This window comes from Sminthopsis crassicaudata, chromosome 4 (assembly GCF_048593235.1).
Source record: "Sminthopsis crassicaudata isolate SCR6 chromosome 4, ASM4859323v1, whole genome shotgun sequence".
In the NCBI taxonomy this organism is placed as follows: Eukaryota; Metazoa; Chordata; class Mammalia; order Dasyuromorphia; family Dasyuridae; genus Sminthopsis; species Sminthopsis crassicaudata.
In genome coordinates this window covers 357494177-357506783 of record NC_133620.1, presented here as the reverse complement: position 1 = coordinate 357506783, position 12607 = coordinate 357494177, and the positions used below count along the sequence as shown (strand labels likewise).

General features: G+C 35.1%; 1 pseudogene; it reads left to right on the top strand.

The window, feature by feature from the left end:
- The window catches only part of LOC141540816 (CCR4-NOT transcription complex subunit 10-like), a 108185-nt pseudogene extending 97303 nt beyond the window's left edge, over positions 1–10882 (top strand).
- The last annotated feature ends 1725 nt before the right edge of the window (positions 10883–12607 follow it).

The window sequence follows — 12607 nt, the reverse complement described above, 5'->3', positions numbered from 1 at the left end:
TGCATGTACCTTCGGATTCTAATGTTTATTGTGCAACAAGAAAGTGATATTCGCACACATGTATTGTACCTAGACTATATTGTAACACATGTAAAATGTATGGTATTGCCTGTCGTCGGGGGGAGGGAATAGAGGGAGGGGGGGTAAATTGGAAAAATGAATACAAGGGATAATATTATAAAATATATATATATATATAATAAAAAAAAAATGTTAAATGTTTTGGGGGTTTCCCCCCTTATTCTTATTGTTAAAATCTCTACTTCTAGAAATATTTGTTACTACAACTCCTGTCTATCCCACCTATAAAATCTGTAGTATTAACTGAGATTTTGAGATAAAATAGGGAAGCTTTACTAATTCCAAATAAGAATAAATTAGACTCAATTAATGTAAAGGTTGAATTTTTAAAAATTAAACAAATGTGCCCTTTTTAGACATCAACAAAGTTAAAAGTCACAATCATTAAAAATAGATTAAAATATAAAAAGGAACCTTTTCAGATTCAAAGGAAATAGTCCATACATTAGAAAGGATCTGAAGCTTGCATAGCTCTTTTGTATATCAAGAAGTCAATGGGAAATGAACTTGCCTCAAGTTCACACTACTCAGTACTTTTACCAGTAGTCAATCATCTGCATAAGAGCCAGCATACTATGGGAAATGTAATTTGAATGATCACCATAAGTAAAGGTAGAGTCCAAAGCTAAATCAAGAATAATGGTCAACTGGAAGAGTATAAATTTCTTCCACCTCGTCACATAGGACTCACAAACTTTGGTGATGAGGCTCTGAGATTTAAGAAAGATAAGTTTATATGAAACCACGATTAAAACTACTGACCTAATTGAAAGAACACAATATCATATAGATGTACTTTTCATACAGATAAAAAGAGCCCTGGTATACTCCAAATAAAGAGAATACAGTGCATCTAGTCAAGCCAGTGGCTGAAGGTGATAAAAGACTATCTGCACATGAAATAGTAAAGCCCTGGGAACTGAATAGAACAATCAATAGAGATGTTTTGTCCTAAGAATAGCTCAGTGGTCTGTTGGCCCAGTGACTTGCCTGTTTTAAGTCAGAAGCAGAAGCTTTGTGGAATAGTAACTTGCTTGGTCCAATTTAGCAGCAGTAGACTCAACTAACCAATCCTGTTCTGACCAGCAGTAGTATGTTCAGCATACATCTAAGCAACATACTTAGTCAAACACAGCAGCAGCCATCTCTGGAGGGAAACAAGTGCAGCAAACAAATGGAGTGAGGACGTAGTTTAGTAGCTAAGCAACCCTATATACCCAACACATCCTTTGGGTTGACCTATCCAGAGAAGACATTGAAATACATAAAGAGAAGCTCTGTTGAAATGCTATTCCATTGAAAAGACTATAGTTTGCAAGAAGTCAACCTAGTTGAGCAGAGGAGTGCATTGTCCAATGAAATAAAGGCCAGTAAGACTCTGTGATTATGGACTTTTGAGTTCCCTATAGATTTATCTAACATGGATGTTCAACTTCATGTTAACTCTAACATGTTCCCCTGGCTTTTACAGATTCTGTGAGTATTTATGAGAGAATTTGCCCCATGTTTTAGGGGGAAAACTTTTTAACTACTGCTCTTACTTTGCCATTAAATAAGATGTATTTAGAAAAATAGTTTTTTGTTTTTTGGGTTTTTTTTTTTTTTTGACAAAATTCTACTGTCTGATTATTAAAGGAAAGAGCAGTGATGGGAGTTTGTGGACTAAGTCTTAGAAGGATAGCCTTCCAAAAATTCTGGAGAGCAATCTGGAACTATGCTCAAAGAGTTATCAAACTGTGCATATCCTTTTACCTAGCAGGGCCACTACTAGGTCTGTATCTCAAGAAAATCATAAAGAAGGGGAAAGGATTTACAAGTACAAACTTTGTAGCAGCTCTTTATGGTAGCAAAGAGGGGAAGAGGAGGGAGAAGGGAGTAATTGCCTATCAGTTTGGGAATGACTAATAAGTCGTGGTATATGAAGATAATGTAAAATTATTGTTCTATAAAAATGATGAATAAGTTGATTTTTAAAAGTCTTGGAAAGATTTACATGAAATGATGCTGAGCGAAATAAGCAGAACCAGAAATACACTATACACAAAAATAGCAAGAATGTGCAACAATCAACTATAAAAGACTTGGTTCTTTTCTATGGTTCAGTGATCCAAAGAATTACAATAGACTTTGAACAGAAAATGTCATTTGCATACAGAAAAAGAACTATGGAGATTGAATGTAAATCAATACATGCTATGTTCACTTCTTTTTTTCTGTTTTTTTTTTTTTTGTTTGTTTGTTTGTTTCCTCTCCCATGGATTTTCTCTTTTGTTCTGATTTTTCTATCCCAATATGATTCATAAAGCAATGTGTATTAAAATAAATAGCCTAAGTAGAAGAAAATATAGGATAGACTGTAACCACAAGATTACCTCTAAACCCTGTGAGTGATCCCCCTCTGGGGAGCCAGTGCTAATACTGGGTAGAGGAGTGAGTCAAAAGGGCATATTTGGAAGAGTCCTACTTCACTCTCAACAAATTTCTATAAAGAAGAAATTAAAATCAATAGAGACTAAGTAATGTTCTTTTCAGGGTAACCAAATCAACAAGTGGCAGAGACTGTATTACAGCCCAAGTTCAGTGATTTCAGATTTAATGTTCTCCCTGCTATATCATGTTTCCTCCTAATAATAAAATACATCTCTTGGTTCAGTTGTATCTTGTTAGAAGTCTTTTCAGGATTTGTTAAAATAGAGAAATGGACAATTTCAGATTTGAAATCTAATAGATGCCTTCAATTCCAAAAGAACTTATCTTTGCATTCCAATAACCTAACATAGTGCCTGAAATTAAGTAAATGCTTAATAATAAATATTGAATAGATTTTAATGTTAATACAGCATTTGAGATTATCAGAAAATGTCTCCATGATCATTCTCATTATTGTCATTACTATGGTAATTGTTGTTATTAGATCTACATTGTCCTTGATACAGGGAATATCCAATGAACAAATTTCCATTTACAATTCAGATCAATACCTGTTTTTTCCACAGAGTATTGAAAGGTTGTGACTTGCCCAAGGTGACCCAAACAGTAGTTGTCAGAGGCAGGATGTGATTCTAGAATTTTGTGATTCTGGCACTACTTTGCCATGCTTCCTTTTTTTTTTTAAATACAAATTAAGAGATATGTGAAATTCTGCAGCCTCTGTGTTAATGATCCCTTACCACAGGGGACTGAAACACCTTGTTTCAATTATTCAAATTCTGCATATAACTCCCCTCCTAGAATTTTATATTCAATATCAATTAATATCAATATTATCAACTTATAGTACTATGATTTTTAATAAGCAAGACTATTTGGATAACTTTGATTTCCTATTCAGAATGACTATAAGAAAATTTTCAAAAGCTATAATATCTCCTATATATCTTGTAGGGGAAAAACACTGATATAACTGAAGTTCAACCCAAGTTATCTTTATTCCAATCATTTTCTTATAATTTTTTTTGTCCACAGTTAAGCATCTGAGTGTTATCTTAGCACTAACATCAGTGTAACCTTGAATGAATTTCTTAACCTCTGGACATCAATTTTCCTCATTTATAAAATGAGAGGTTTGGATGAGTTAACTGCTAAGGTTCCTCCCTGCCAGCTGGAAATCTATGCTTCTATGAACCTATGAACATGAATCCAAAAACAAGCAAAAAAATTGCTAGTTGACAAAATCCCTTGTTACAAAGCAGACACAATATGTCTAAACCATGGCCAGATGACATCTCAAAGGAGAAGAAATGAAATGAAAGAGTAGTGATGTTCATTAGTTGCAAGCTAAATAGAATATAAAATTCCAGAGGGGAGTTATATGAAGAATTTACGTGATTGAGAGAACCTATAAGGAAGTGTTTCAATGCCCTGTGGTGAGGAGTCATTAACACAGAGGTTGCAGGATTTCACTTATCTCTTAAGTTGCCCCAAGTTGTAGCTACAAATATAACTACTAAAAGAAGTTAAGGAATATTTTGTTGAGTTTTGCATTTTTTATTTTTCCCTCCACATTAAATCTAAGAGAATTTCATATACCCCTTTTTTGATTTCAACAGGTCTGTCTTCCTTCCTGGGTTTTTTGACAAATGATGATGATGATGCACTATTTCTGACAGCCCTCAAGCTCAGATTTTTTCTAAACAAAACAAGGTTTTCACTGAACAAGTGGATTTTACACTAAGAACATGTTCTGGTGGCAGATACTGGTTTATCTAAAAAAATCAGAGTGTATTTTCTTTTTTTCAATATGCAACATCCATTTCTTTTTCTTTTTCTTTTTCTTTTTTTTCCTTCAGTCACTTATTGTAAGAACTAAGCATGTATAGTTAGTTACAGGTTTCTATCCTACTCAGTCTTCATGGTTTCAGAATATGCCTCCCTTGAAATAGGGAAAAATAGGAATATCTGATTATTACTAGAGAGAAGATCAAAGAAGTAAGGTAAAGAAGTGTGTTCAGGACAACAATTCTTCTGGGTCTGGAATACACCCCTGCATTAAACCCAGTGTTAGAAATAACCCACTGATAAAATCAGGAATCCAATATAATATTAATGAGGGAAAGGAAAGGGGGAACCCCATTTCTTGGTGCATAGATAGTAAGATAATCCCATGAGGCACAGTGTCCCCTGTAAAATGAATTTACAGACCTGAAAACCTAGATTGATAAATAAAAGGTTTATGGTAGGAATTTGGAAGTAAAGTTAAGTTAGAAAGATGCCAGGGCCAGAGGTGGCCGCTAGGTGGGCAGGAACCCCTACATGGCTGGAAGGATACCATGTGTTGGCTGGGAGGGCTCCTGTGAAAAGGGAGTTCCAGCTCACCTCTTTTATACCCAAAAGATTGTGGGCAGTTCCAAGTTCTTGTTGGGCTTTTAAGTTAGCTCAGATCAGGTGAGGGGTGGGGGAAGCTGAACTGATAGTGGGGCTGGGCCTGGATATTCAAAGGGTGCCTTTGACCAGGATTTGTGAATCAAGGTCAGCCATGAGTTGGGCAATTAGAAAGGGACCTCAACCCCCACCAATATAACATCCATAAGAATAAGAAAGATTTCATTTTTGTCTTGGTTCTGACTCCAGCTTGATATAGAATCTTGGAGATACCAGACAATTAAGTTTTGTTTAATTGAATTGAATTCCATAGAATGGAATTGAATTGAATAAAATTGAACTGAATTAAACTAAACTGAATATGTTGAAATGAATTGAATTGTGCTGAACAGAATTTTGCCATTGTCTGCAAATGGATTTTTTCAACTCCAATTTAAATTTAAAAATAACAATGAAAATGGATCAAACTGCATAGATATTCTGCTACTCTAGGAAAATCAGATATTTAGAGTAAAGAAACCAAATGTTATTTTTTTAATTAAAGAAAAACAAATTCTAAAAAGTCTATTATGCAGAGATATGACTATAGCTATCCATCTGGTGCTAATACATAATGAAAATTGTGTTTATTAAGGATATTTTAATGGGCTAAGAATTAAAACCTAGTTTTTCCAATCTCTCTGCTCTAATATACTAAGGTAAATTTAATGCTGATAAAAATAATATACACCAAACTCCACAACAATAAATTTTAGAAAGGATGCAAATGGACTGAAATGAAGTATCTAGAGAGAACATTACAGCCAAAACAGACTCCCTTAAAGAATATTCTTTCATAAATGGAAAAAATAAGATCTAAGAGGTAGAGATGCAAAACCACCAGCAGACATATAAGCTCTGAGGAATGGTAGTTTTTGTTTTGTGGGTCATTGATAAACTCCCATTTATAAAATCCAATTTCCTTATAGTAGCCATATCTCATGAAAATTCACATGCCTTCTTTGAAATGCAATATAGCCATTGTCTCAGAAAGGTGAATCAATGAAAAGTAGTGTTTTCTCAGGAACTGTTCTCAGGAATTGTCCTGTATTTTTAAAGGTGGAAGATATAGAATTAATATAGATAGAGAAACTTCAGAGTCTTAATTCCAGTGATTGTCCCTTATTCATATTTTTACAATCAATATATAGAGAAGTGCTCTTATTTGAATGCTCACATCTTTCATAAAGGCTTCATGTTTTATATTTACTAGAAGCTGTATTATAAGATGGTCTTAGCAAAGTCAAGTAACAAGATGTCCTTTGTATTAACTTCATAGACAACAGTATTCAGAAAAGGTAAAAGAAAATAGTAATAGGATTGGCAAAGATGATAAAAGATGGGAATAATCAATTTTGAAGGGGTTGCAAAAAGATAGACAGTAATAAATACACTGTTAGTGTAGCTGTGAATTAGTCCAATCATTTAGAAAAGAAATTAGGGACTATGTTAAGAAAGTGACCAAAATGCCTACTCTTTGACACAAATATTGCATTACTAGTCATATGACAAAAAGAAAAGTTTCACAAACACTAGACTATCCATAGAAGCCAGAAGCACAGAACTTGAAACAACATTAAAACAATAATAGCTACCTAGCATTTATATAGTATTTTAAGGTTTACAAAGTCCTTACAAATTTTATTTATTATACTTTCACAACAATATTAAGAGATAGGTGCTATTACTGTCCCCATTTTAAGTATGAAGCAGGGAAGTTAAGTGATTTACTCAGGATCACACAATTAATAAGAACCTTAAGGTACATATCATTAACTGGGAAAGGCTAAACAAAGAGTGTTGCATACCGATGATGCATAATTATTATTTATTGAACAAAAAGGGGCAATTAATATGAAGAATCAAGGTATCCACATGATGATTTTAACGAAATTATATAGAATAAAATATACAGAAATGTGAAAATTATACTCATGATGACTATAGCAAAAAAAGGAAGGAAGGGAGGAAGAAAAAGAGGGATGGAGGAAGAGAGGGAGGAAAGGAGAGAAATAAAGAAAGGAAAGAAGAAAGAAAGAAAGAGAACAGAAGGTAAGAGAGGGGAAGAGAAAAGAGGAGGTGAGAGTGATGAGGTGAAGTCCAATTTTGAGGGCTCCCTGTATGGGAACCAAAAATATAATGAGGTTTAGGTTTTGGGGTTCCCTTTTGTAGGGAGCCAAATGATAAGATCTAGATTTAGGGAACCAAAATGAGATTAGGGTTTCTGGTGGTCAGGGAGTTAAATGATAAGATCTAGTGGCTGGTTCAGGGTTCAGAGAACCAAATGGAGAAGTATGGCTCCCCTACACGCCTTCAGATTCACACAAAGGTAGGGAGTTTGGGGAACCCCCTTCTGGCAGTGTAGGGATTCTCTGTAAAGGAATTTATAAACCCCAAAACCTAGATTCATTAAAAAAAAAAAAGGTTTATTATAGGGATTGGGAAGTAAGGTTAAAAATTCTGACAGAGAGGCATAAAGTCTCATTAGAGAAATAGGTAAGGGAGAGAGGGTAGCACTGGAAAAGAATATTATTCCAGTGGGCAGAGGATTCCTTGGAATGACATGGCATGGCATGGCATAACCTGGCATGTTTAGAACTTCTGCAAAGAAGTGAATTTTTAATTGTCATTTTTATAAGAAGGACTTTGGCTGCAAGGGAGGCCTGCTCCCCCTCCCAATGAAGCTGGTGGGTGGAATTAAATTGAATAGAGGAGCTTTAATTGAATAGGGTTGGAATTCTTTTAGCTCAGGACTGAACCAACCCCACCTAGATAACAACAGAATGAAGCTATTGTTCTTGTATCCCTCAGGTGGGATCCCTCACAGAGGAAGAATTGAAGATTTTCTACTTCAAGGAGTTTTAGAGTTTTGGGGTTCTTTCTTCAAGAGGAGAAGGGAGAATATTAGAAAAAAGAAGAGGAGAGGTAGAAGAAAGGAGGAGAAGAAAAGAAGAAAACAGAAAAGAGAAGAGAAGAGAGGAGAGGAGGAAAAAAAACAAAGTGAAGGGGGAGAGAAGAAGGGGGAGTAGAGAAAAACAGAAAAAGGAGAGAGAAAAAGAGAAGGAGAAGAAAGAAAGGAAAGAGGGCAAAGAGAGAAAGAATAGGGAAGAGAGGGGGAGATGGACAAACAGAGAGTGAGGTTGAACTAGATCAATCACCAAGAATTTGCTAAACATCAGTTACTTGCCAGGTACTGAGGGGGAGGAAATGGGAAGAGGGAAGGAAAAGAGAGGAGAAAGAGATGGGGGAAAGGGAAAGGAGTGGAGAGGAGGAAAAGAAATGGTAATTGGCAATGTTGATTAAAACACCATATTTAAAGTCATAAGATCAGGCTACTGTTGCACTCACTGCCTCAACTTCATGCCCAGCCTTACCTGGTCACTACCAGACTGTCAGTTTTTTCCTCTGTAAAAGGAAGCAGCTGGAGTACCCTTGCAGCAAATATTTCAGGTAGAGAGACTTATGTGACCTCTCTAGCACCCATTCTTGGAAGTCCGGGGAGGTGGGGAGCAGCACTGCATCTCAGCTCCTAGAACCTGGGCTCAAATACAGATTCACTACTTGTATGGACTTGGACATGTCTCTGAGACTCAGTTTCAGTCTTCTATGAAACAAATGGGAGGGTCTTAAGGTCCTTTACTGCAACATTTTAAATCAAAGTGATATCTCCTCTATTCATCAATTCACATATTTTGGAATTTGATGCAATCCAGTTTATCATCACCTCAATTCCACTCATTCCCCTCTAATTCATTCTTCTGAAGGCTGCCTTAACTTTGATCAAGTAAGTAACTTTTATTAAGCTCACACTATGTTCCAGGTACTTTGTCATTCCTCTGTGCAAAGTTCTCTGGAACCTTGTGCCACCTTCACTTTTTTTTTTTAGCTCCATCTTATATTACTGGTGATACACTTCTATCAAATATGATAAAAATGACATGTGTCATTCATTCTCAAAGATGAATGAATGAAGCTTCTTTTGAGCACTTAATTATATGCTGAGCACTTGGGTCCAAATGAAAAAGTAAGACAATCCCAACTCTCAAAATAGTATTTCCCACACCTGCAGTGCTCTCCCTCCAGTCTTCAAATTTTGAAGTTCTCCTTTATATTCCGATTCACATAGCACTTCTTCCATGAAGCTTTTCCCAATCTACCACCCCTTGAGCCAAAGACAGATCCTGGGATGCTCCACCAATCTCCTTCCAACATCTTTCCATTAATGATCTATTTTGTCCAGCCATTCAACCAGTTTCAAATCCACTTCAAGAAACAGATTAGCATGAAAGAGCAGTTTCTTTTTCCAGGATCACTGATTAAGAGAAGGAATTATCAGGTAATGTTTTTCAAGCATTCATGGTTGAAAATTATGTTATATGCGTCCAGCACCTTATCTGCCTGCAGAACATCAGATACAAGGATGACTACAGGATTGTTTTGAACACAGTGGAGGCCAAATTTTGAAAAAAATGACCAACCATCATTAGAGAGAAACCTTGAACCAGCTCAAGAATCAGGTCCATTCAGCTGTTGAAGAAATTGATGATTTAGATAATATTGAAAACATCTTGCTCTACCATATTCAAGCAATTATTCTTTATCAGGATATGGAAGCAGTATTAATTGGAGAAAAACTTTATCAGGTCATATAACCTTTTTGAAGAGTAATTTTCACAGGTTGTGTGTTTCTTGCTTATGGATCTCCTTATTCTAACTTACCAAGCTGAGAAGCACTGTATTACCTTGCTGTTTTAGAGAAAAAAATGTTTTTTCAAGGCAATAAAAACAAAAACAGGAAAAATAATGAGTCAAGAAACACTAACCAGCAAAGAGGAATCAAATAATAAAGCTGAAAGTAGAGACTTAATAGAAACTGACAAGTCTAAGATTCATCAGTTTAAAGTGAGAACCTATATCCAAATGAAGTATCTGAACACTTGCAAAAAAAGAATCAAACCTGTCATGGAAATCCTGTTCCTTCTTTGTTTCTTAAATGCAATTTTGAATATTTAAGCAGCAATTATCAAAACATTGTTGAACACCCAGAATTCTCAAAAAACAGATGAATGTTTAAGATGCATGTTATGGGAAAATTTAGGCTGCATTCATTTATTCATGACCAAACAAAATTTGGGAATTTTTTTATTTTAAGAAAGGTTTCCAAGAAAATGACAATATCTGTGCCCAGCTTAGAGAAGACAGCAAAAACATGGGGAAGACATTCTTGGGGAGGCCCACACATACCCTGCTAATGAATAAGCACTGAGTTCCTGTACAATTGTGGCATTCAAATGCTGTACACTGACTGGCTCCTGGAAGTCTTCAAGTATATGATTGAAGCCATCCAAGTTTATCATTCCAATGTTTGCGGGGAGGCTGGTTCAATGCTGCATCGCCATCAAAGTAACTGAACAGGAAACTCTAGATCTTCCAAACAAAAGGGGGATTGTAAAAGCCATTGTTGGTCAAGACTATCATTGGCATGCCAATCTATACAGAATGTCATATATAATAATAGACAGTCTTCCTGTAGTTAGTACAGAGTTTGCAGCCAACTATTTAAGGAATGCCTTACTGTTTTTACTGGAAAACCAGCAGGAATTAAAGCAGAACAATGGGTTTAAGACAAGTAACCAATTGGGCTGGAGTGCAGAAAATGCTGAAAGTCAGGACACTTCACACAGTAAAAGTTTTTTTTTTTTTTTTTTTTTTTTTTTTTTTCTCTGAGGCTGGGGTTAAATGACTTGCCCAGGGTCACACAGCTAGGAAGTGTTATGTGTCAGAGACCAGATTTGAACTTGGGTCCTCCTGAATTTAGGGCTGGTGCTCTATCCACTGCACCACCTAGCTGCCCCCACACAGTAAAAGTAATTATGGAGATAAATTCATTCCATCTCCATCATCTTCTCCTTTCAGAAAACAAAAATTAAAAACTATGTGAAATTTGGAAGAAGCAAGTATTTCCTTCTGCTCAATCTACCCAGCCCACCCAAATGTCAGATTTTCCCCCAAGACAGAGAAACTAATCCCAAACCCAAGTGTTATTTGTAATGACCAATAAAGAATATAAATAATAAAAAGAACATAAGAATATAAATTATATATATATATGTGTGTGTGTGTGTGTGTGTGTGTGTGTGTGTGTGTGTGTGTGTATGTGTGTGTGTGTATAGAGAGAGAGAGAGAGAGAGAGAGAGAGAGAGAGAGAGATGAAATTATAAATTTAGAGATGAAAATAATTATGGAGGAAAGTTCATTTAGTTCAATTCCTACATGTTATAGATCAATCAACAATTTATTAAGATTGTATTATTAACCACGCACTATGGGAGATTTCAAGATATATAAGTTATTGATTCTAACTCCAAGTTCTAGAAACTTGACGTAATTATCCATTTGCTTATGTATTGACTTCATATTCTTCTGTTTTCAAACTTTATGCATTTTATCTCCCTAGATAGATTAGAAACTCTTTGAGGGTAAAAAGTATGTCTTATATTTCTTTCTTATCTCTCTAGCTCTGCTACAATATAGATTTGTGGTTGTGGTGTTGATGTTTATTCTCAATGTGAAATTGACACCTTTCTGAACCTCAATTTCCTTATCTAAAAACTGATGATAATAAAATTTGTGTTTCCTACTATTGTTGTAAGGAGGGCATCTATATAACAAGAGAATTCTCTATGAATAAACTAAGTAACCTCTAAAAGCTAACTGCATTGAAATGAAATGAATTGAGTTGAATTGGAGTCACCATAGTTGATTACAGTTTTATGCTCTTGCCCAAAGTAAGTTCTCTACAACTCAGCCACCACCCAGTGGCCTAATTAGGGATTATGTTTTTGGCTTCAATGAAGAATACTTCCTTTGCATAATCCCTGAGGATAGATAACTCTATGCTCATACTTCTTGAATAAACTTAAAAAAGACCATGGCATCATTATTATGAATGTGTCTCCCCTTGCTCAGTGATGCATTTATTGTTAAATTATTTTTATATATCTATATCTATATCTATATCAATATATCTATCTATCTATCTATATACATACATACATACATATATATATATATATATATATATATATATGTCTGTCTCTAGTTGTCTTGAACTTCTCCCGATTATGGACTACTCCTGAACAGTTAAATGGCAGATGATCCTATTGTTCAAGGATCGTAGCTTGAGAGCATGAATGGAACTCAGAGGCTACTTAATCTAATGGCCTCAATTTTGCAGATGAGAAAACTATAAACTAAAATCATACAACATTATTACAAATAGTAATGTCATAGATGGCCTTTGAACCAAGAACTTAATTTCTAGAATCTGTGCACTTTCAGTTGTACTAAGATACTTTTATACCAAAAGGTATCTTTATTTTTTAAATAAGTGATCTTCAAATGATAAATTTTAAACCTCTTTAAATCTCCTCCAGTGCAAAGATTATTGATAATGTATAAAGAGGTTATCCAGTTTGCTAATGATCAAAAATGAAATAGGTAAAGTTATATTCTTTTTTTTTTCCACTAAGTTATCTATATTTGGAGACAGTGGGGTATAGTGGTTGAAGAGTAGTCCTTGAAGCAAGCAAGCAAGGATTCAAATTTGCCTTTGCCACATATTGGCTATGTGACCCCAGACAAGTCATTTATACCTACAATGCTC